This window comes from Podarcis tiliguerta (assembly GCF_965153285.1).
Source record: "Podarcis tiliguerta genome assembly, chromosome: 13".
NCBI classification, from domain to species: domain Eukaryota; kingdom Metazoa; phylum Chordata; class Lepidosauria; order Squamata; family Lacertidae; genus Podarcis; species Podarcis tiliguerta.
Genome location: NC_139546.1, coordinates 48,294,350 through 48,318,550, shown reverse-complemented (window position 1 = coordinate 48,318,550; position 24,201 = coordinate 48,294,350). Strand labels below are relative to the sequence as shown.

At 47.8% G+C, this 24,201-nt stretch overlaps 1 protein-coding gene across 1 annotated transcript in view; it reads left to right on the top strand.

Annotated features, from left to right (window-relative positions):
• The first annotated feature begins 20,788 nt into the window (after window positions 1-20,788).
• The window catches only part of TGM1 (transglutaminase 1), a 56,952-nt gene continuing 53,539 nt past the window's right edge, over window positions 20,789-24,201 (top strand). The window contains exon 1 of the mRNA XM_083410201.1: window positions 20,789-20,939. The gene's annotated coding sequence lies outside the window, so the exon portion shown is untranslated. The remainder of the gene's footprint in view (window positions 20,940-24,201) is intronic.

Genomic DNA, 24,201 nt, shown 5'->3' with positions numbered 1-24,201 from the left:
GGTGTATAAGTTCGCCAGGCAAACTTCCCTGAGGAGAGCGTTCCACAGATGGGGAGCCACTGCCAAGAAGGCTCCGTTCTCGTGTTGCCACCCTCCGGACCCCTCGAGGAGGAGGCACACGAAGGAGGGCCTCAGAAGATGGACTCGGGGTCCGGGTGGGTTCATATGGAAAGAGGCAGTCCTTGAGATATTGCAGTCTTGAGCCGTTTAAGGCTTTATTGGCGAAAACCAGCACTTTGAACAGATGGGCTGTTGGCTTGATCGAGCAAGTAATCATTTTCCTTCTTTGTCCCGCTGTTGCTTCACTCGCCTCCCGCGGAAACTGTGACCCAGATGATGAGCGCATCATGCAACAGTTTGCCACATCTTCTGCACGAGGGTGTTTGCTAAGAGGCCTGTTTGTTGCCTCTCAGGGGCACGTCATGGAGCAGCTTATTTTTCTGCAACAGCCGTGGGTTCCCCCTCCTTCCACAAGTTCTTAGGAAAGCCTCGCTTTCTTTTTTATTTTCAGTTTCTTCTCAATTGCATAATTGGCAGGACATGACCCGCCCCAAGGTACGTGCTGGGAGGAAAACAAAGTTTCCACTCTTGGCTCTGACGCTTAAAATGAATTCCCCCCGCCCCCGCTGCTGATTAATCAATTATTTGAGTTGATTAATCTGCCCATTTAAGGCCATCCTCACAGCATACATTTGAAGCACTATGGTGGCGCTTTAAACAGTCCTGGTTTCCCCCAAAGGATTCTGGGAGCTGTAGTTTGTTAAGGAGACCTCCGGTCCCCTTAGAACCATAGAGTTGGAAGAAACTACCAGGAATCTTTTGCCCAATGTGGGAATCGAACCCGCAACCCTGAGATTAAGAGCTTCAGTTCCCAGAGTGGTGTAGACAATACTGAGTTAGATGGACCAAGGGTCTGATTCAGTATAAGGCATGTTCCTATGCTAAAGTGTCCCTTATTGCTTCCTTGGAATAAGTCAGAGGTCATTCCCAGTGCCGGATTTACGTACAGTGGTACCTCGGGTTAAGTACTTAATTCGTTCCGGAGGTCCGTTCTTAACCTGAAACTGTTCTTAACCTGAAGCACCACTTTAGCTAATGGGGCCTCCTGCTGCCGCCGCGTGATTTCTGTTCTCATCCTGATGCAAAGTTCTTAACCTGAGGTACTATTTCTGGGTTAGCGGAGTCTGTAACCTGAAGCGTCTGTAACCCGAGGTACCACTGCATAAGCTAAACAAGCTATAGCTTAGGGCCCCGCTCTCTTGGGGCCCCCCAAAAAATTTACATTTCCAAAATATAAGATAAAAAACAAATAAAATAAAACCTACATACAGCAAGTGTTTTGTGTTGTGTAGGCTCCTATGATGTAAGTCATGGGACCCGCCTGCTAGCCTGCTCCCTAAAATATCACTGGTTTGCTCATTTCTATGTATAGGGTGCCTACATTCTGCATGGACTGGTTGCATGGCAACATGGGACATGGGCAAATGGCTTGAGATACCTATGAGGTCCATCAATTACCATATAGCATATTTTCAACCCAAAATACAGCAACAATTTGTTGTTGACAAAAGGACAGCTGGACATATAAAGGGCCCCGTTACCTTCAGTAGCTGAGGGCCTCATCAAACCTAAATCTGACCATATACTGCACAGTGGTACCTCAGGTTAAGTACTTAATTCGTTCCTGAGGTCCGTTCTTAACCTGAAACTGTTCTTAACCTGAAGCACCACTTTAGCTAATGGGGCCTCCTGCTGCCGCCGCGCCACCGGAGCACGATTTCTGTTCTCATCCTGCAGCAAAGTTCTTAACCCGAGGCACTCTTTCTGGGTTAGATCTCCTGGGTTTCAGACATCATATTTTCCTGCCCTGCCTGTGGACACCAAGGATTGATCCTGGTTTGTATGCCTGCCACTGAACTGCAGCCCTTTCATAGAATCATAGAGTTGGAAGAGACCACAAGGGCCATCGAGTCCAACCCCCTGCCAAGCAGGAAACACCATCAGAGCACTCCTGACATATGGTTGTCAAGCCTCTGCTTAAAGACCTCCAAAGAAGGAGACTCCACCACACTCCTTGGCAGCAAATTCCACTGTCAAACAGCTCTTACTGTCAGGAAGTTCTTCCTAATGTTTAGGTGGAATCTTCTTTCTTGTAGTTTGGATCCATTGCTCCGTGTCCGCTTCTCTGGAGCAGCAGAAAACAACCTTTCTCCCTCCTCTATGTGACATCCTTTTATATATTTGAACATGGCTATCATATCACCCCTTAACCTCCTCTTCTCCAGGCTAAACATGCCCAGCTCCCTTAGCCGTTCCTAAAGCCGTTCCTCCGTCTTTCCTTGGTTAGCAGTAATATGGGAGAATGACGACACTTCGTGGTCACCTACGGCGCTCCAAGTTTTCTTCCAGGCGACCAGGGAAGGAAGCATCACCAATGCTTCCTTCCCTATTTTATTGCTAAATGATTAACACAAGAATGCCGGGAATGCAAACAGCGTAGTAAAAATTCCTGGGGACTAGTAACATTGGAGATTTAATTGCAAGGTTGACATGTTCAAAATGCCTTTCTTCCTCCTGACACTTATCTATCCGCAGTTGCAAGGAAATTATTAAGGGCTATTTTAGCAACTCGGTTTGAAAGAGGGATCGTTCCACGTTCTGGGTGTACGCCTCCCGTTTTCGCCTTGGGTCATGCAGTTTTTTCCGCAGATTTCTTTGCGGTGTTCCCCAGAAACCTGCAAATCCTGTCCGATCAGAGTTGACAGCGAGAAGAAAAGACTTGGGCTGCAGAATGAATCAGACCACCATCCATGCGGCCCACTATTCTCCATTCTTCACTGATAGCTGCTCCCTGAGGATCCCACGATTTTTCACGCCCCATTACCTGAGATATCTTTCGGGTGTGCGAAATAAAATCCGGGCGCATCTTCTCCCGCTGAGCTGCAACTCTTTGTGACATGGGCAAGAAATACCACGTTAAATGTCCTTTAAAACTAGTCTCCAGCCCACCTCTCTCTCTATTGCAGGTGCGCTGAACCGTCATTTGGCCCAGTGACCACATTTGTAAACTGTAAAATGTCCTTTTTTAAAAAAAAAAATAATTTTTATTATTTCCATTTTAACAATCCAATCATATCACATTAATTATTCCGAATTATACCAATACATATCATAAAGTCCAAATATTTTGCCAAATTGTAAATTTTTGTTGGGGGTTCCCATGCTTTGAGTTCAGTAGGGTCCAATCATCTCATATTTCTGCTGCTTTTAGTGTTCCCCAGTCCCATCTTTCAATCTTCTTGTTGTTATCCTTTTTCTTCTTAATAGCTTCTGAGTTGTTTCCACAGGCGAGTTAAAGTAAGCAATATTATGCTTCTGTGTGAACTTTGTAAGGCTCTCCCTTTTTTTAAAGCTGGTAAGTCTTTTGTTTGCAATAAATCCTCACACGCTGATCCAAAAATCCTCCTCGGTTGGCAGACGCCATCTTTCTCAGTTCCGATGAAATAGAATCTAGGCGTTTGCTCATTAATTTTCCCAGACAAGTTGCACCATAAATTAGCCTTTCCAGGGAAAAATTGAAAAATTTCCAAAAGCTTACGAAGGGGAAGCCTAAAAAGTGTGCTGCGTATCTAGGCAAAGCCCGAATATGTGCACCATGAAAATCAGGAGCCCCCAACCAGTCCTTTTTTTTCTGGGGGGGAACGCAGAGGTACTCATATCCCTAAACGTTTTGTGAATCTTTGTACTTTTGTCCATTTACTGTATTTATTTTTCCCGATTTGAGCTATAAAAGGGTGATTTTGAGTCAAAATGAGAGTACCCTGAAAGAAAAAAATTAAGGTCTTATATAAATATATAATGTTCATAAATGCACCAACCAAGCACGCACATCGATATATAAACCACATGCCTGAAACCCCACAGAAAGTCCTGAAACCATTTTGTCCCTCCCAAATTGACCTCAAACATTTCTCTGCAAGGTGGAAGGAAAATGGAAAAGCCTCCCCGTTGTCTCCTCCTTCACAGATCCTGTCTTAAGGGTATGTCTGTGTATGAATAGGGTGAGCCTGTGACCTGGCTCAGGAACTAAGTATTTGTCATTACAAAAGACTGGCCAGGCTCTCCAGGTAATCCAATCAAGTGCACATTAACAGGTGACCTGCCAGACAGGAGATAAACAACGCACTCAAATTTCTGTTGTAGACCTCCCTTTCTGTGATGTAGGTATGATATATCTGAGGGGTGGTCTTGAGCTACACCCGTTCTGTGATGTAGGTATGATGTGTCTGGGGGTGGTCTTGGACTCCAGGGTGGGCAATTTAAAATGTCTATATAAGGGCTTGCTTAACAAAGGTCCGTATAGTTAAAGCTAAGGTTTTCCCAGTAGTGATGTATGGAAGTGAGAGCTGGACGATAAAGAAGGCTGATTGCCGAAGAATGGATGCTTTTGAATTCTGGTGCTGGAGGAGACTCTTGAGAGTCCCATGGACTGCAAGAAGATCAAACCTATCCATTCTTAAGGAAATCAGCCCTGAGTGCTCACTGGAAGGACAGATCCTGAAGCTGAGGCTCCAGGACTTTGGCCACCTCATGAGAAGAGAAGACTCCCTGGAAAAGACCCTGATGTTGGGAAAGATGGAGGGCACAAGGAGAAGGGGACGACAGAGGACGAGATGGTTGGCCAGTGTTCTCGAAGCTACAAACATGAGTCTGACCAAACTGCGGGAGGCAGTGGAAGACAGGAGTGCCTGGCGTGCTCTGGTCCATGGGGTCACGAAGAGTCGGACACGACTAAACGACTAAACAACAACAACAAAGGCCTTGCACACCAATGTTCTGGGTTCCTCTCCACCCTCCTGCCTGTGGGGAGTGCGGACCCTGTTGCAACAGTTCAATAAAGATCAGGCTTACTAGTTGCTTTGCTTCTCAATATTCTCTGGTTGGCCTCTGTTATTTTCTCCGACTGATGGAGAACCTGCAAAGGACTCTATAAGGGCTCTTCTGTTCCCCATAAGGGAATAAGGGCAGATTTTTCTTTATTACACTCCTAAACATTTTTTATTTAGGAAAAAAGCACTGCTCCCAACCTTTATGCCCTCCCGTCTGCAACCTGAACCCCCAAATCCAAACCCAGACTGATTCCCTGCCCCCCTCTCTCCTCGCCCCCCCCCCTCCATCCCAACCTGCTCTCCCTGACGCTATTCCGGTCCAGCCGGCTGATTAATTCCCCAGCCGGCGTGGCCTGGGTGGGGCACCCTTGGGAGAATTTCAGATTGAAGGAGATCCACGAGGCTCTTCTTCTAACTTCCTTTTCCTCTGCATTCTTCCCCTGCCCTCTCCCTGATCCAGAAGTCAAAACCAGCTCCTCCCCGTGCGCACAGAGAAAGCTTGCGGGAACCTGTTCTGGAGTGAACCTGTTCTGGGAATGTTTTTCTTCCTTCTTCCACTTGAGTCAGGGGGGGATCAGCAGGGATCTCTCCAGATCTCTAGCCACACCAAGCAGATCCTCTTCCTTTCATTTCCTCCTCACTTCCAGATTTCAAGGCCTGGGTCCATTTGGTGTTTGCCTCGCATTTCAGATCTCCGGAAAGGGCTGAACTGCAGGCCGCAATTAGGCAAGCCATACTTCTTAAAGCACATTTGATGTGCAATTTAAAGCGCATGACTTCATCCAAGGGATCCTGGGACCTGTAGTTTTCTCCTCACAGAGCTACAATTTCCAGCACCCTTAGAATCATAGAATAGAATCATAGAATCATAGAGTTGGAAGAGACCCCAAGGGCCATCGAGTCCAACCCCCTGCCAAGCAGGAAACACCATCAGAGCACTCCTGACATATGGTTGTCAAGCCTCTGCTTAAAGACCTCCAAAGAAGGAGACTCCACCACACTCCTTGGCAGCAAATTCCACTGTCGAACAGCTCTTACTGTCAGGAAGTTCTTCCTAATGTTTAGGTGGAATCTTCTTTCTTGTAGTTGCAAGTTAGCAAACTACAGTTCCCAAGATTCTTTGGGGGAAGTCATGTGCATTAAATGTGTGTTGGATATACTTTGCATTATTATTATTATTATTATTATTATTATTATTATTATCAAACCCTTTTCTCCTCCAAGGACCTCAAATTGGGGTACAGTCATACCTCAGGTTACAGACGCTTCAGGTTGCGTTTTTTTAGGTTACGGACCGCCGAAACCCAGAAGTACCAGAACAGGTTACTTCCAGGTTTCGCAGGTCGTGCATGCGCAGAAGTGCTAAAACGCGCTTTGCACATGTGCAGAAGTGCCGAATTGCAACCTGCACGTGCGCAGAAGCGCAGCTGCAGGTTGCGGACGCTGCAGGTTGCGAACATCCCGCATGGCTCACATTCGCAACCCGAGTGTCCACTGCAAATGGTTCTTCCCCTCATTTAATCCTCACAACATCCTTGTGAGGTAGGTTAGGCTGAGAGACAGTGACTGTCTTCAAAATGACCCAGTGAGCTCCATGACCAAATAGGAGATTTGAAGCCTCGCCGCTCCCAGGTCCTGGTCCGACGCTCTAACCACTTGGCCACACTGCCTAAAAATTTCGCTTGCTTCTTTCATTCGTGAATCGCTTCCGATGCGGCACCCTAAAGCGATTCGCAACAGGATAAAAACATGCCTTAAGCGGTTACCTGTATAAAAACAGAGCGGCTGCCTTTATGAAAACATTTTAAAAAGCAATTATCTGTGTCTTCACCAAGCGGGTGCCCTTCTGCCGGGTGGCGGCTGATAGGAGTTGTAGTTCAAACTGGTTGGAGGGCGCCGGGAAGGCGGAAACAACAACATCCATTCGAATCCAAAGCAGATACCAGCTGGGATAAAGATCTCCCTTTGGGAGGCTTATGGAAAAAGGAGTGCCTTTAGAAGGTGCCGAAAACAAAACAGAGATGGCGCCCGTCTGTTGTGTAAAGGGAGGCAGCTCCAGCACTCTGCAGAAATGTCTGTGTGTGTGGTTTGGGAGCTGCACGGTCAGGGGAAAAACAATGCTGTCCAGGGTTGTAAAGACTGCGGAGAGAATAATTGGGCGCACTCTTCCCACCTTGGATCAAATCTATGCTTCCAGGTGCCATAAGAAAGCTGCAGAGATAGCGCAGGATAGTGCACACCCCAGAAATGATCTCTTTCAGCTTCTGCCTTCTGGAAGAAGGTACAGGGTTATAAAGACTAGGACTAGCCACCTGAGAAACAGGTTCTACCCAGGTAAAGAGGGAAAGGATTTGCTGAATATATAAATTGAATTGGAATACAAAGAGGGGAGGTGTGGGGAGGTCCGAGAAACAAGCAAATGCAAGATACGTTATGAAAGATTGAACTGTTTTTAATTGCTTTTTATTTTTTGTATTTTTATTTTTTTATTTTTTATTTTTGTGAAAATCTTAATAAAATATTATTATAAAAAAAAGAGAGAAACAGGTTCTACCCAAATGCGATTTTGGTTTTAAACGCAGTGTAAGGAGTCCCTATCCATTCTGAAGGAAATCAGCCCTGAGTGCTCACTGGAAGGACAGATCGTGAAGCTGAGGCTCCAAGACTTTGGCCACCTCATGAGAAGAGAAGACTCCCTGGAAAAGACCCTGATGTTGGGAAAGATGGAGGGCACAAGGAGAAGGGGACGACAGAGGACGAGATGGTTGGATACTGTTGTCGTAGCTACCAGCATGGGTAGGACTCGAACCCATGGCTTCAAGTTGCAAGGAAGGAGAGTTCAACAAAACATCAGGAAGACTTTTCTGAAGGCAAGAGCCGTTTGCCAGAGGAACGGACTCCTTGTGAGATGGTGGACTCTCCATCTTTGAAGGTTTTTAAGCCACCTGCCATGGATGCTTTAGTTGAGATTCCTACATTGCAGAAAATGATTCACAGATGGTATTTAACTCCAAGTAGACTCGCTAAGATGTAGAAGACTGATAAGCGCTGGAGACGTAAGGAGGTTGAGGGAACGTTTTTTCGTATGTGGTGGACCTGTAAAAGGGTAAAAGAGTATTGGGAAATAATTTATAATGAATTGGAAAATTCATTATAAATTCAGAAGGACCTCTCGCAGAACAAGATCACTTGGGTATAAATGAGAGGCAAGATGATCACATGGATGAGAAAGTGTCCTGAATCAGCCACCGTCAGCTGTTGTTGTTGTTTAGTCGTTTAGTCGTGTCCGACTCTTCGTGACCCCCTGGACCAGAGTGCGCCAGGCACTCCTGTCTTCCACTGCCTCCCGCAGTTTGGTCAAACTCATGCTGGTAGCTTCGAGAACACTGTCCCACCATCTCGTCCTCTGCCGTCCCCTTCTCCTTGCGCCCTCCGTATTTCCCAGCATCAGGGTCTTTTCCAGGGAGTCTTCTCTTCTCATGAGGTGGCCAAAGTATTGGAACCTCAGCTTCAGTATCTGTTCTTCCAGTGAGCACTCAGGGCTGATTTCCTTCAGAATGGAGAGGTTTGGTCTTCTTGCAGTCCATGGGACTCTCAAGAGTCTCCTCCAGCACCAGAATTCAAAAGCATCAGTTCTTCAGCGATCAGCCTTCTTTATGGTCCAGCTCTCACTTCCATACATCACCACTGGGAAAACCATGGCTTTCACTATACGGACCTTTGTTGGCAAGGTGATGTCTCTGCTTTTTAAGATGCTGTCTAGGTTTGTCATTGCTTTTCTCCCAAGAAGCAGGCGTCTTTTAATTTTGTGGCTGCTGTCACAATCTGCAGTGATCACGGAGCCCAAGAAAGTAAAATCTATCACTCCATTTCTTCCCCTTCTATTTGCCAGGAGGTGATGGGCTCAGTGGCCATGATCTTCGTTTTTTTGATGTTGAGCTTCAGACCATATTTACGCTCTCCTCTTTCACCCGCATTAAAAAGTTCTTTAATTCCTCCTCACTTTTTGCCCTTATTCTGATTGCCCCTGCTATGAACCTAGCAACTTTGCCGTTATCTGCTCATTTTGATCTAACAAAAGAAAGGACATTGTGGCAGTGGCTGAGTGCCCTGGGATGGTTAGTACGAGTGGGGTGATGATCTCATTCCTCAGGTCTTTGCAGAGAGTACAAGACAGGAGGACGTGTGCTGCTGTTTCGGTGCTACCCTCTCCACAGGGGCAAAGACGTTTCTCAGGTGGGATCTTTTGAAATCGACCCATAAGTACCACAGATGGCAAAACATCCAGTCTTGCAAGTGTAAAAGCATATCTGTATTTTGGGATAGTAAGTTTGTACAGATATGGGGCCAGAGAATCAAAATGGAGAGGTGGAAACTGGACATACCAAGGGCAGAATTTCCTCATGGTGGCCCGGTTGTTCTGATGCTCAATATCTTTTAGATGTTGACCAATTAGACTGTTTGCTTTAGTAGGGCCCATCGTGAGTAGGTGTTGTGGGGATAGGACACAAGAGTGAAGTTTCTGATAGACAGTTTTAGCACTGTGGGTTAAACCACAGAGCCTAGGACTTGCCGATCAGAAGGTCGGCGGTTCGAATCCCCGTGACGGGGTGAGCTCCCGTTGCTCAGTCCCTGCTCCTGCCAACCTAGCAGTTCGAAAGCACGTCAAAGTGCAAGTAGATAAATAGGTACCGCTCTGGCAGGAAGGTAAACGGTGTTTCCGTGTGCTGCTCTGGTTCGCCAGAAATGGCTTAGTCATGCTGGCCACATGACCCGGAAGCTGTACACCGGCTCCCTCGGCCAGTAAAGCGAGATGAGTGCCGCAACCCCAGAGTCAGCCACGCCTGGACCTAATGGTCAGGAGTCCCTTTACCTTTAAGCCAGGCACTTTTATGGGAGTCTTGAAGTACTAGGGATAGTAAACCGCGGGGATTTGAGTTTAGGCGGAGCCAGAAGTTAAGAGTTCGTTGCCAAGTCCGTACTTCTACTGAAGGGAGACTTGCCTCCAGTCTCAAAGATGCGTTTGGGACACATGGCGGTACAGAAAAAAATCTGCCTTAGCAACTTTGATTGAACAGCTTCCAAAATACTAAGGTGGTTACCAGTCCAAATCTGAGCCCCGTATGGATGAGAAAGTGTGTCGCAGTGTAGCGGGCAGAGAGTTGGACTAGGATCTTGGAGACCTGGGTTCGAATCTCCATTCACCCACGAAGCTCACCGGGTCAGACACACTCTTCGTGTAGCCTACCTCACAGGGTTGTTGTCGCAAGGAGAAAATGAGAAGCGGGAGAGTCCTGTGTATTGCGCTCCTTCGGATCTAAGCGCAATTATAAGGTTATCTAAGTAATAGGCAATATCTCTGCTTTTGTAGAAATGGCATGAGATTGCCACATGTGGAATAAGCTGCACCTGTTGCCTTTCTGCCTGCTGGGCATCTGTTCCAGACACAGGAGCCTTCCTGGGAAGAAATTCATCATGGCATGTGATTGCAGCAATATTTTGGCAGGGAGAACGAGGGTGATTTAATCCATCCCAAAGCCAATATCAGCTGTCAGCGATGATGAAGTACAGAAGCCTCCTTGGGATCCGAAGGGTTTTTATCCATTAGGCATTTTAGTGGAAGTGCTCGCCTTCCGGAATGCTGCATCGGGTAATCGCAAAGACAAAGTGCCTCTGAGCAGCTGCAGAGTACCTTTTCAAAGAATCACAGAATTGTAATAATAATAATATTTTATTCATTCATTCATTCCCTGCCCAACAGCTCCCAACAGAATATAATAAAAAAGCGATAAAACATCAAACGTTAAAAACTTCCCTAAACGGGGCTGCCTTCAGATGTCTTCTAAAAGTCAGATAGTTGCTTATTTCCTTGACATCTGGTGGGAGGGCGTTCCATAGTGTGGGTGCCACTACCGAGAAGGCCCTCTGCCTGGTTCCCTGTAACCTCAGTTCTCACAGGGAGGGAACCGCTAGAAGGCCCTCGGAGCCGGACCTCAGTGTCCGGGCAGAACGATGGGGGTGGAGATGCTCTTTCAGGTATATAGGGCCGTTTAGGGCTTTCAAGGTCAGCACCAGCACTTTGAATTGTGCTCGGAAACGTCCTGGGAGCCAATGAAGGTTTTTCAGGACCGGTGTTATGTGGTCTCGGCGGCCGCTCCCAGTCACCAGTCTAGCTGCCAGACTCTGGATTAGTTGCAGTTTCTGGGTCACCTGCAAAGGTAGCCCCACGTAGAGCGCATTGCAGTAGTCCAAGCGGGAGATAACCAGAGCATGCACCACTCTGGTGAGACAGTCTGCGGGCAGGGAGGGTCTCATCCTGCGTACCAGATGGAGCTGGTAGACAGCTGCCCTGGACACAGAATTGACCTGCGCCTCCATGGACAGCGGTGAGTCCAAAATGACTCCCAGGCTGCGCACCTGGTCCTTCAGGGGCACAGTTACCCCATTCCGTACCCCATTTAGTCCAACCCCTTGCAATGCAGGGACCGTGGCTCAAAACGCTTGATGTGTACATCGCCACGCTTTTTTGGCACACTTACAAGGACCCGCAGCGAAAGACGCACACCCAGCAGATTGCATCGAGGCGTGGATTGCGTGTTCCTTTCTCTATGGGATGACGCTTCCAAAGATGAGGCGGAATCTGTCAAACTGTTTTTGTTGCTCAGAAACAAGCCTGGGATTTTTTGAGCAAAGAGTGCCTCTGAGCAAGCGCAGAGAGTGATTCCCTCTCCGCAGTGCAGGGAATGATTTCTTCCCTGTAGTCACATCCATACATCTAGTGCATGGCTAGTTCCTGGGAACTCTAGTTTGTTAAAGGTGCTGTGAGCGGTAAGCTACGGTTCCTGGGATTCTTTGGCAGAAGCTGAGTACAGTGGTACCTCAGGTTACAGACGCTTCAGGTTACAGACTCCGCTAACCCAGAAATAGTGCTTCAGGTTAAGAACTTTGCTTCAGGGTGAGAACAGAAATCGTGCTCCTGCGGTGCGGCGGCAGCAGGAGGCCCTATTAGCTAAAGTGGTGCTTCAGGTTAAGAACAGTTTCAGGTTAAGAACGGACCTCCGGAACGAATTAAGTACTTAACCCGAGGTACCACTGTATGTTCTTCAAATGTGCCTGAGGCTCACAAGGTTTCAGAAAAGGAGTCGGCTCCAGGATTAAGCCCCAGCACATCTTCATTTCAAAAATTTTAAGCCCTGGTTAAATGTGTGAGGGTTGGAGAATGTTCTTAAAGGGCTGAGAAAGTCCAGAGAGAAATAGTTTAGTTTTGCTGTCTCTAAAAGCAGAGACACCCCAGGCAGAAGGTCAGGTGGGCCAATGTCTCTCTCTTTCCTCACATACCACCCCCTTTTTGGGTTCTGTGACAGGTAGAAATTCAACAGGGGCTGTTTTCACCCTTGCAGTATCTCCAACTCAGGGCTGTGAGGAACCTTTTGACAGCGTGGAACTCCAACTCCCATCAGCCCCATACATATTTTTCCCCGGGTTTTGCAAATCCTTTATTATTTTATTCACATAATATACATTCTTTACAACAAACAACGCCAAAATAAACAGACAACTCCAGAATAAAATCATATGTAACAAAACCACATGTCTCATGTTTTCATTTACACTGATCTCCTCTCTGATACCTTAACTTGATATTTCTTGCTGCTTTCTGCTTTCCCTATAGAATCTTTATAAAAATTTAAATCTCTTAAATCCTATACCAATCTTTAACAATTTCAATTAATCCCTTCACCTCCTCCCCCACAGCCCAGTACCTCACCCATGTGTGATCTTCTTTACCTACTACAGTGGTACCTCAGGTTACATATGCTTCAGGTTACATACGCTTCAGGTTACACACTCCGCTAACCCAGAAATAGTGCTTCAGGTTAAGAACTTTGCTTCAGTATAAGAACAGAAATTGGGCTCCGGCGGCGCGGCGGCAGCAGGAGGCCCCACTAGCTAAAGTGGTGCTTCAGGTTAAGAACAGTTTCAGGTTAAGAACGGACTCCAGAACAAATTAAGTACTTAACCAGAGGTACCACTGTATTATTTTTGTTATTGTTGTGTTATTCGCTTTATTTGTTATTCCATCCTTGATATATTATTATCCTATCTCCTTGCGCCTTTTAAACTTTTAAACATACATTTGTGTGTATGTGTGTTCTTGTTTTTATTATGTATTTTGCGTTTTCGTCTTGAATTTTTATGTTGTGGACTGCCCTGAGATGAAGGGTGGTGTACAGATTTAAAGAAATAAAAACTTTCTGCCAGGAAAAAAGCTTCTGCAGACTCTTCCATCCCCCCACAAGTACACCCCCAACCCTCACAGGCCTTTGGAAAACCTGTGCTTGTTTCACTAACCGCATAAATATATGTCCCAGTCACTTGCCTAACCCAGTGTTTTTCAACCACTGTTCCGCGGCACACTAGTGTGCCGCGAGATGTTGCCTGGTGTGCCATGGGGAAAACTGAAAAATTCGAAAGATTTAAAAAAAAAAAGTCAAATTTTCGCCCACTAGGCGGGCGCCGGACTGTGTCCACCCTATTTTCCATCCGTCCTGAGTGGGGATCAGATCGGATGGGATCGGATGAGAGCAGACAGGCGGTCTGCTCTCATCCGATTCCCCATAGAGAGCAGTGGGGCTCTGACATCTCCCTCTCCGCACACAGTGTGGAGACGGAGCTGTAGCTCCGCCGGCTCAGCGGGGATCAGCAGATCGATCCCCGCTGAGCAGAGAACGGTCTGCAACGTTTTTGTTTGCCATTAAAGAAAAAAATATTAAACCACGCTTGAATGTTAAACCATGCTTCTTTATGTTTATTTGATTCCTATTCAAGAGAATTACTTTATATATAGTCAATATAGGCACAGAGTTAAATTTTTTAACATTTCCTAATGGTGGTGGTGTGCCTCGTGATTTTTTTCATGAAACAAGTGTGCCTTTGCCCAAAAAAGGTTGAAAAACACTGGCCTAACCTACCTCAAAGGGTTGTTGTGAGGGAGAATTGTCATCATTATAGAAGGGGGGGACCAAGCAAACCACCCTGAAGCACCTGAGATGAAGAAGGAGATGCAAAAACAATGGATAAATAAGAATATTTAAAATGCATCTCTCTGTGTGTGTGTGTGTGTGTACGCGCTGCACCGGTTGAATACCTGCCTGCTGAGCCACTCTTAAAGGAGCCCGGGCCCAGCTGATCCTTCAACAAAAGGCTTGCTGCCCCACCTCTCTCCATCCCTCCTGCCCTGTGCTGCACCCTCCCTCAACCTGCCCCAACACGTACCTCAGCTCCAACAGATGCTGCCAACACCCCTAGGAACAATCTTTCGCCCAAATCTAGCTCCGCCTGGCCCGGACTCCTGGGTCCTAGCTTCAGCTGCAGAGCCGAGCGGGTGCCCATGGGCCAAAGAGGAGCGTTCGGCCCCATACGCACATGCCATATTCTAAAGAAAACAGCCACAACCACGCACTCAAAACAAATGAAATACAGTGGTACCTCAGGTTAAGTACTTAATTCGTTCCGGAGGTCCGTTCTTAACCTGAAACTGTTCTTAACCTGAAGCACCACTTTAGCTAATGGGGCCTCCCGCTGCTGCCATGCCGCCGGAGCACGATTTCTGTTCTTATCCTGAAGCAAAGTTCTTAACCTGAAGCACTATTTCTGGGTTAGCGGAGTCTGTAACCTGAAGCGTATGTAACCTGAAGCAAATGTAACCCGAGGTACCACTGTACCGTGAAAATCCCTGAAGTAATCGACTAAAAATATGAAAATCCTAAACTTTAAATGACCAAAATTCAAAAGAGGGGGTTAACTTCAGAATTTTGGGGAGTTTTCACCCCCTTTTTTGAATTTTGGTCATTTAAGGTTTAGGATTTTCCTATTTCCTTCTGAGGAAACTGAATAGTTCAGTGAAACGGGGTTTGTAGCCGGCATCCCGTTTAGGCTTTGTACAATTCTAGGTTTTTCTAATTTTTCCCTTAAACTTTTTGATTTTTATTATTTAGTTTATTTCTATAAGATAATATTTCTAGTCGATTACTTCTTGTTTCAGGGATTTTTCACTTGTTTTGTGTAATTTCTCAGTTCTGTGACTGTCTCTCTTCTACTACAGCCACGTACTCAGCAAGCACCCTGGCGACTGTTTCAATCAAATCTTTATTACTGTCATAGACCAGCATAAGCAGGGGTTAGGATACAATCATTTAGAATCTTACAGATTCTGGAAAGCTAAAAAATATTAAAACAGAAGGTATATCTGAAAGACCGTAAGAATCTAAAAGAAACGGACAGAATCTAAAAGAAGGGTTAAGAACATTAGAGGCATACGGAAGAGCGTAAAAGGCTAGTATATAAAAGACTACAATTATCAATTTAGATAGCGCTCTGATGTGAGTGTTCATTCAATCTAGTTTGTGGCCCAGGTCATCGTCTGACGGATTTTGAAAGCTGTTGTGCAGAATCTGGCAATGTCGTATGTTGTAGCAGGATTGGAATCTGACAGCAGCAAGGAGGTACTGTATAAAATTGTCCAGTGCACCCTGGGTACTTATGGAGTAGTGGGGAGATGAGGTTAATACACATTTTTCTATATCAGAATGAATGAATTTTATTATTACGGTCACAGAACAGTTCCGGGAGCTCACTTACAATATCAGGGAAATCATAAAACACAACAGGAATACATTGAATTGCAATTGGGTATAACAGAGACAATACAGATATAGCGGCAGTTAAAAATATATATTAAATCTTGATAACCTAAAATTGTCATTGAAAACCTTAATCATTTTGGTAGTACAGCTTGTTCCCTAGGTTTTATGGCAGTCGCACAGAATTTGGCCACCCTTTGTGGTCTTGGTTGACCACAAACTTGACATGAGCCAACAGTGTGACGCGGCAGCTAAAAAAGCCAATGCAATTCTGGGCTGCATCAATAGGAGTATAGCATCTAGATCATGGGAAGTAATAGTGCCACTGTATTCTGCTCTGGTCAGACCTCACCTGGAGTACTGTGTCCAGTTCTGGGCACCACAGTTCAAGAAGGACACTGACCAACTGGAACGTGTCCAGAGGAGGGCAACCAAAACGGTCAAAGGCCTGGAAACGATGCCTTATGAGGAACGGCTAAGGGAGCTGGGCATGTTTAGCCTGGAGAAGAGGAGGTTAAGGGGTGATATGATAGCCATGTTCAAATATATAAAAGGGTGTCACATAGAGGAGGGAGAAAGGTTGTTTTCTGCTGCTCCAGAGAAGCGGACACGGAGCAATGGATCCAAACTACAAGAAAGAAGATTCCAGCTAAACATTAGGAAGAACTTCCTGACAGTAAGAGCTGTTTGACAGTGGAATTTGCTGCCAAGGAGTGTGGTGGAGTCTCCTTCTTTGGAGGTCTTTAAGCAGAGGCTTGACAACCATATGTCAGGAGTGCTCTGATGGTGTTGCCTGCTTGGCAAGGGGTTGGACTCGATGGCCCTGGTGGTCTCTTCCAACTCTATGATTCTATGATTCTTAGCGTGATCTCTAGATCCTTGCCCTCTACCCGGAGTTTTATACATTGAAGTTCGGACCCATTTGGAGATTTTTGTATAACGGGAGTGATAAATACCGAGCGTATATCCCCGTAGAAACGGCAGCGTAGCAAGACATGAGAGGCAGTTTCTCTATATCGTATAGGCAGTGGAGAAGCAGATGCTCTATTGTTTCTGTTTGAACCTGGTGGCTGTAGTTTGTTAAGAGTGCTGGGAATTGTAGCGTCGCAAAGCGTAAACTACAGTTCCCATGGTTCTTGGTAAAAAGGTAAAGGGACCCCTCACCATTAGGTCCAGTCGTGATTGACTCTGGGGTTGCGGCGCTCATCTCGCTTTACTGGCCGAGGAAGCCGACGTCCAGCTTCCGGGTCATGTGGCCAGCATGACTAAGCCGCTTCTGGTGAACCAGAGCAGCGCACGGAAATGCCGTTTACCTTCCCGCCGGAGTGGTACCTATTTATCTACTTGCACTTCATGCTTTCGAACTGCTAGGTTGGCAGGAGCAGGGACCGAGCAACGGGAGCTCACCCCCTCGCGGGGATTCAAACCGCCAACCTTCTGATCGGCAAGTCCTAGGCTCTGTGGTTTAACCCACAGCACCACCCGTGCCCCTATGGTTCTGGGTAGGTGGGTGGGAAATGCGCTTTAAATGTATGTTGTGTACACAACCTGGGAAGGAGTTTAGTCCAACGGGAGAAAAAGTTTTGCTCAGGTATCCTGGGTTCCATTCTCAGGCTGACGCTCCCCCAAATGATTTATTGGCATCCCTTTCCGCGTGGGATTCTAGGAACTCGCAACAAGTCGTTTCTGGGACAGTGACTCAGCCTCGCAAGAGTCTTCCTTGGGAAGGAGGAGGATTTATGAGGAGGGAGCAACTTTCGGGAGAAGCGAGGGTGACTTCATTCCGATGAGGTGCACAGTTCTGCGCGGATCATGTCGCCCCAGATTGGGCAACGGCTGTGGCTCAGGAACAGAGCAGCCGCTCTGGGTGCAGAAGGAAGGCCCCAGGGTTCAATCCTGGCAAAGGTCCGTATAGTCAAAGCTATGGTTGACTAAGAGCTGTTTGACAGGGGAACGGACTTCCTCGGGAGGTGGTGAATTCTCCTTCCTTGGAGGTTTTTAAGCGGAATCTGTTATGGATGCTTTAGCTGAGATTCCTGCATTGCAGGGGATGGACTAGATGACTCTAGGGGTCTCTTCCAGCTCTGTGATTCCCTCGGCCATTGCTTGGAGGTAATGTGAGTTGCTGGTCCCATCACCTCCTGGCAAATATCCATCACCTGGTCCCATCACCTCCTGGCCAGTATCCCTGCCAAGAAAACTCCATGGACAAAGATAACATATGATCACTGCAGATGGTGACAGCAGTCACAAAATTAAAAGACGCCTGCTTCTTGGGAGAAAAGCAATGACAAACCTAGACAGCATCTTAAAAAGCAGAGACATCACCTTGCCAACAAAGGTCCGTATAGTAAAAGCTATGGTTTTCCCAGTAGTGATGTATGGAAGTGAGAGCTGGACCATAAAGAAGGCTGATCGCCGAAGAATGGATGCTTTTGAATTATGGTGCTGGAGGAGACTCTTGAGAGTCCCATGGACTGCAAGAAGATCAAACCTCTCCATTCTGAAGGAAATCAGCCCTGAGTGCTCGCGGGAAGGACAGATCCTGAAGCTGAGGCTCCAAGACTTTGGCCACCTCATGAGAAGAGAGAAGACTCCCTGGAAAAGACCCTGATGCTGGGAAAGATGGAGGGCACAAGGAGAAGGGGACGGCAGAGGACGAGATGGTTGGATAGTGTTCTCGAAGCTACCAGCATGAGTTTGACCAAACTGCAGGAGGCAGTGGAAGACCGGAGGGCCTGGCATGCTCTGGTCCAGGGGGTCACGAAGAGTCGGACACGACTAAACAATAACAACAAGGCCCTGTTTGCACTACTACGCCTTTAAGGACCCTTCTCTCCCCTCAAAGCATTCTGGGTGCTGTAGTTTGTTAAAGGTCGCTGGGAGTTGTAACTCTCTGAGCAGGTGAACTACAGTGCCCAGAATTCTCTGAGAGGAGAAATGTACTCCGGATGCGTTTTAAAGGCACAGTGTTGTATTCACAGCCTGGTTTTCTGCCGCACAAACACTTTTCTCTTGTCCGCCCTCCAGGGAAGCAAGAGGCTTTACGAGAATACGAAGGAGCCTCCCTGCCAGATAAGCATCTTTCCATATTGTTGTTATTTACTTATTACCGACACTTCACCCAGGTTGGAACATTAACATACATTAAAAGCAGTTTAAAACAAGTTGCCTCCATAAAAACAAAGTAATGTATATTGGATTTTATTGCGCTAGCCAAAGGCCAGGGCAACATATAAAGAAATCAAAAGAAGGTTGAAAAAACCACAGCGGTCACTACATATGCAGTGAAACTACGGTCAAATCCACCAAATATTTCTTATCACACAGAATAAAAATCAATTCTCAAATAAAATGTGCAAATTAGATCTCAGAGTCCCTTTTGTAAATGACCCATCCAGTTCTTTCTTCCTAGGTAAAGGTAAAGGGACCCCTGACCATTAGGTCCAGTCATGGCCGACTCTGGGGTTGCGGTGCTCATCTCGCTTTATTGGCCGAGGGAGCCGGCGTACAGCTTCCGGGTCATGTGGCCAGCATGACTAAGCCGCTTCTGGCGAACCAGAGCAGCGCACAGAAACGCCGTTGACCTTCCCACCAGAGTGGTACCTATTTATCTACTTGCACTTTGACATGCTTTCGAACTGCTAGGTTGGCAGGAGCAGGGACCGAGCAACGGGAGCTCACCCCGTTGCGGAGATTCGAACCACCGACCTTCTGATTGGCTCTGTGGTTTAACCCACAGCACCACCCGCGTCCTAGGTAATGGCAAATGTCCTCTACGTGTGGTTGCCCACACAGACAGAATAAAAGGCAGGAATGAGGGAGATCTGGCTGGTTGATACAAAATAAGGTGGGTTAAAAAAAAACCAGGAACATACAATTGCAGAGTTGGAAGGTATCCTGGGGTCATCTAGTCCAACCCCCTGCAATGCAGGAATCTCAACTAAAGCATCCACAGCAGATGGCAGGGGTGCCCAGCCTCCCCGCTCCGCTGCCAGCTGGCTGCCACTGCCTTGATAATTTTTGTTGCCCTTTTCTGAACATTTTCCAGCTCAACGATATCCGTTTTGAGTTGAGGCAACCAGAACCCTCCGCGGTGTTCCTGATGTTCTTATACTGTAGATTTGTATTTGCAGTTTTATTCAGCGGGTCTCCTGTCCGCCTCCCTAGGCTCAGCTTTTCTCACATGCATGTGCAAAGTGTCGCCCGCTCTGGTGCCACCGCAGGAAATCTGGTCCCAAATTCAATCGCTGGCCTGACAGATGACTTTCTATTTCTAATAACAAACAATTTTTATTATGGCACTACAGTGGTACCTCAGGTTAAGTACTTAATTCGTTCCGGAGGTCCGTATTTAACCTGAAACTGTTCTTAACCTGAAGCACCACTTTAGCTAATGGAGGCTCCTGCTGCCGCCACGCCGCAGGAGCACAATTTCTGTTCTCATCCTGAAGCAAAGGTCTTAACCTGAAGCACTATTTCTGGGTTAGCGGAGTCTGTAACCCGAAGCGTATGTAACCCGAGGTACCACTGTATTATTATTTAGACACATCTTTGTACACAAGAGAGACCTCAGTGCCTCTGAAGCAAAATCCAGACCCACGCACCCGGAATCCTGTGAATTGCAGTCCACCCCTCGCAGAGCTACAATTCCCAGCACCCTGAGCAAACTACACTTCCCAAAATTATTTTGGGGAGGGGTGGAAACGCGTTTGAGATGCGTTGTAGAGACATGATAGACTTGGGGTTTTTTTAAATGTTGTTTTAATTCTACTAGCCTTTGTGGCTTTTAAAAAAACCAACATGTTTTTAACTCTTTGAGTTTTTCTCTGCACGGTTTTAACTTCCTTGGTCTGGAGCAGCCTTTTTCAACCTGTGGGTCCCCAGATGTTGTTGAACTACAACTCCCATCACCCCTAGCTAGCAAGGCCGGAGCTCAGGGATGATGGGAGTTGTAGTCCAACAACATCTGGGGACCCACAGGTTGAGAACCGCTGGTGGAGGAAAGGCAGGATGCAAAATATGGATGAGGGCCGTGCGCGCATTTCTGGGGAAGCCTTGTACCCGCCACACACACACACACACCCCTTTCTCCTTGCAGACCCACAGCGGGGGCAGCCAGTTCATCCCCTCCTGCTTGCCTCCCCCTTGACTCACCCTGGTGGGCACCGTGCCAGCTCTCCACATGCCCAGAGAAGAGGACGCTTCCCTCTTACGGTACCCGTGGTGCAAGAGGTGCCTTTCCCTCCCCGGATATTTCTCATAGTTGTGACACCCAACCCAGGCGGCTCCACCCCGCGCTCCTGACAGAAGACAGGCGCTGGCAGAGCCCTCTCCAACTTCAGAGAGCTCCGAGGAGAAGCAGAGGCCAGACGGGAGCGGGTCGAGCTCGGCTGCTGAGCGCCAGGTGGGTGCCAGTCCGGGTGCGCCCTCGGTGCCAAGGGGAGAGCGCGCCCTGGCCGTGCGCAAAGGAGCGCCCAGGGGATCGCGGGTGGGCGCAAAGGATGGCTTCGTCGAGAGTTTGGAAGGAGGGCGCGCCAGGGGGCACGGGAAGGGTGTGGGTGCCAGGGGGCACGGATGGAGCCCCAGGGGCGATGGAGCCTCTGGAGGGGCGTCCAGGGATCAGTGGAGGAAAGAAGGACTTTGTTGCGCATGCTGTGTGTGGGGTTTTTTTTGGGGGGGGTGGCGAGAGTGCCGGTGTGGGTGTTGGTGCCAGGAGTGGTTGGGCTGTGGGGGTGCTTGGTCCGCGTCGCGGGGAGTTCCGCAGGTCAGTAGGGCGAAAGAGCGACCTAAAGTGTGCCTGCGCGTTTTAAAAACTCCGGAGAAGTTGGGATAGGTCTCTAGATCTTAAGCATTCATTTGAAAGATGGGGTTTTGGGGGGTTTTTTTACGGGGGGAGAGTTGGCCTGGAAGATCAGTGAGGGGGGTGACCCGGCGGGGGGTCTAGTCGGGACAGGAGAGGACAGGGCGGTCCCAGGTGCGAATGGAGAAATCTGCGGATGGAGAAGGTTTTTGGGGGAGGGAGTTGAAGAGTTGAGAAAATGCCTGGAAAGAGACGTGCGTTTTTGGTAAGGCGGGGGGGGGGGGGCGCGCGTATGGAAGACGGTTCAAGAGGGTCTCATGTCGGGGGGGGGGTCAGAATTAATGTCCGGGAGGTGTGGGCGCTGGAGAGGCGAGCACTGAAAACATTTTGAGGCTTTGGAAGAGGCGGCTTTCCCAGTGATGCAATGCTGGGGAGTTTTTTTGGGGGGTGGGGAGGAACTGGGGTGGGGTCCAAATGTATTAGGTGGCCAACTCAGGTCAGGACTTATGGGGCAGAGGTTCCCTGGCCCCACTCAGCAGAATGGGCAGTGGGTCGCGTCCCAGACAAGTGCAATACTGTAATTTGCATTCCTCTCTAATGAGGGACACCCCATAAGCCCATTAAGTTTAGAATCCAATCTTATCCAACTGGGCTGGCTGAGAGGATTTTCCCCCTCCTTGTTATCCAGTAAATTGGTTTTGAAAACAGGTGGGCGCCCATTTCAATAGGGAAGGGGGCTTTGGGCCAGAGTTGGGATTTTGGGGGGGGGGGGTCTCGGGGGCAGATCAAGGGCTCAGCTTTTTCTAAGATGCTGCCGGCCCGTGTGGACAATACAGGGCAGGATGGAGCGAGAATCTGACTCGGTCTGACTTACATCCCAGTTGAATGATGTCAGTTCTGGTTTGGTGGCCGTGATTCCCCGGTGAGGATTTACAAGACGGGTGAGCCTTGTCTGGGAGGGCACCTCCCTCTTGATGGGTGCTAGGAAAAGGGCAGGGCAGCGGTGCCAAGGGGCAGAGGGTGCCAGGCGATGCAGATGAGCTGCGGGTGTTGGTGCGGCGAAGGAAATGAATGAGCTGCTAATCTCAGCTGGAGGAATCTGAGACAGAGGAGACATTGAGAAGCTGCGGGCTTTGAAGGTTGAAAATACGGCTTCCCCCTCACCTCTCTCTCTCTCTCTCTTTTAAATAGATATTTCTTTCTGGCCCTGTAAGTCAGGACTGGGCGCGTAAGGGGACACCTTCGCATTTTGCAAAGATTCCACAAGGACAGCCTTGCAAGGCGGGTTTGGCCAAAATGGAGAGGGACTTGCCCACGGCGTTTGGGGATTATTCCACGACTGAACAGGGGATTTCCTTTACAGGGGCCCTATAGAGAGAAGCTTTTAAATGTGTGGTGTTTTATTATGTTTATGTTTCTATATCTATATCCCACCCTGTGGAACGCCCTCCCACCAGATGTCAAAGAGAACAACAACTGTCAGACTTTTAGAAGACATCTGAAGGCAGCCCTGTTTAGGGAAGCTTTTAATGTTTGATGCATTACTGTATTTTAATATTTTGTTGGAAGCTGCCCAGAGTGGCTGGGGAAGCCCAGCCAGATGGGCGGGGTATAAATAAATTATTATTATTATTATTATTATTATTATTATTATTATTATTATTAATCTGTTGGAAGCCGCTGCAAGTGGCTGGGGCAACCCAATCAGATGGGTGAGGTATGATGATGATGATAATTTTTACTCTGCCCTGTTCTGGAGTGTGGCCTGAAAACAGGCGAAGGGGTGTGCTTGGTAATTTTGGGTATTGTTTATAATGGGATACTTCAAGAAGAGGGGAAATGGATTTGCAACGGAGGCTGTTTGGAGAGATTCGGAGGCAGCAACATCCCAGAAACCAGGGCTGAATCATTCAGAAGGTCATAATAATAATAATAATAATAATAATAATAATAATAATATTTATTATTTATACACTGCCCATCTGGCTGGGTTTCCCCAGCCACTCTGGGCGACTTCCAACAAAGTATTAAAATACAGTAGTCTGTTAAACGTTAAAAGCTTCCCTAAAGAGGGCTGCCTTCAGATGTCTTCTAAAAGTCTGGTAGTTGTTCTTCTCTTTGACATCTAGTGGGAGGGCGTTCCACAGGGCGGGTGCCACCACCGAGAAGGCCCTCTGCCTGGTTCCCTGTAGGATGTTGCCCTGTCCTGAGTCAGATCATCGGGATCCACCATTGCCTGTTCTGGCTGGCAGCAGTGGCTCTCCAGAGTTTCAGATCGGGGTCTCTCCCAGCCCTCGCCAGGGATCCCACTAGGGATCCCACCTGGGGGGACCTTCTGCACGGAAAGGCGGGCGCTGCCCCCCTGGGACACGGCCCCATCGCCCTGGTCACACGGCAAAGGGAAAGGAAATCTAGCAGTAGGAGGGTGTGAGAGCTGATGCAAATTTAAGATCTGGAGATCTGGAAGGGGAACAGCTAAAGCAAATACAAATCTACAGGATAAGAACATCAGGAACACCCTGTAGGGTTCTGGTCGCCTCAACTGAAAACAGAGCTGGAAAACGTTCAGAAAAGGGCAACAAAAATTATCAAGGCGGTGGCAGCCAGCTGACAGCGGAGGGGGGGGAGAGACTGGGCACCCAAAACAAAAAAATTGTGGGTGCCCGGCCCCCCTGGAGTTGGCGCCCCTGCCATCTGCTGTGGATGCTGTAGTTGAGATATCTGACTCACTTGGTGGTGCAGGGGTTTTGGGGGCGCTGAGGAAGAGGGCAAGCCATTTTGGAGGAGGGGGCTCTCGGATAACCCCTGAGTTCTTGAGCTTCAGTGTGTTGAGTTTCAGGAATCTCCTTGCATATTTATTTTTCTA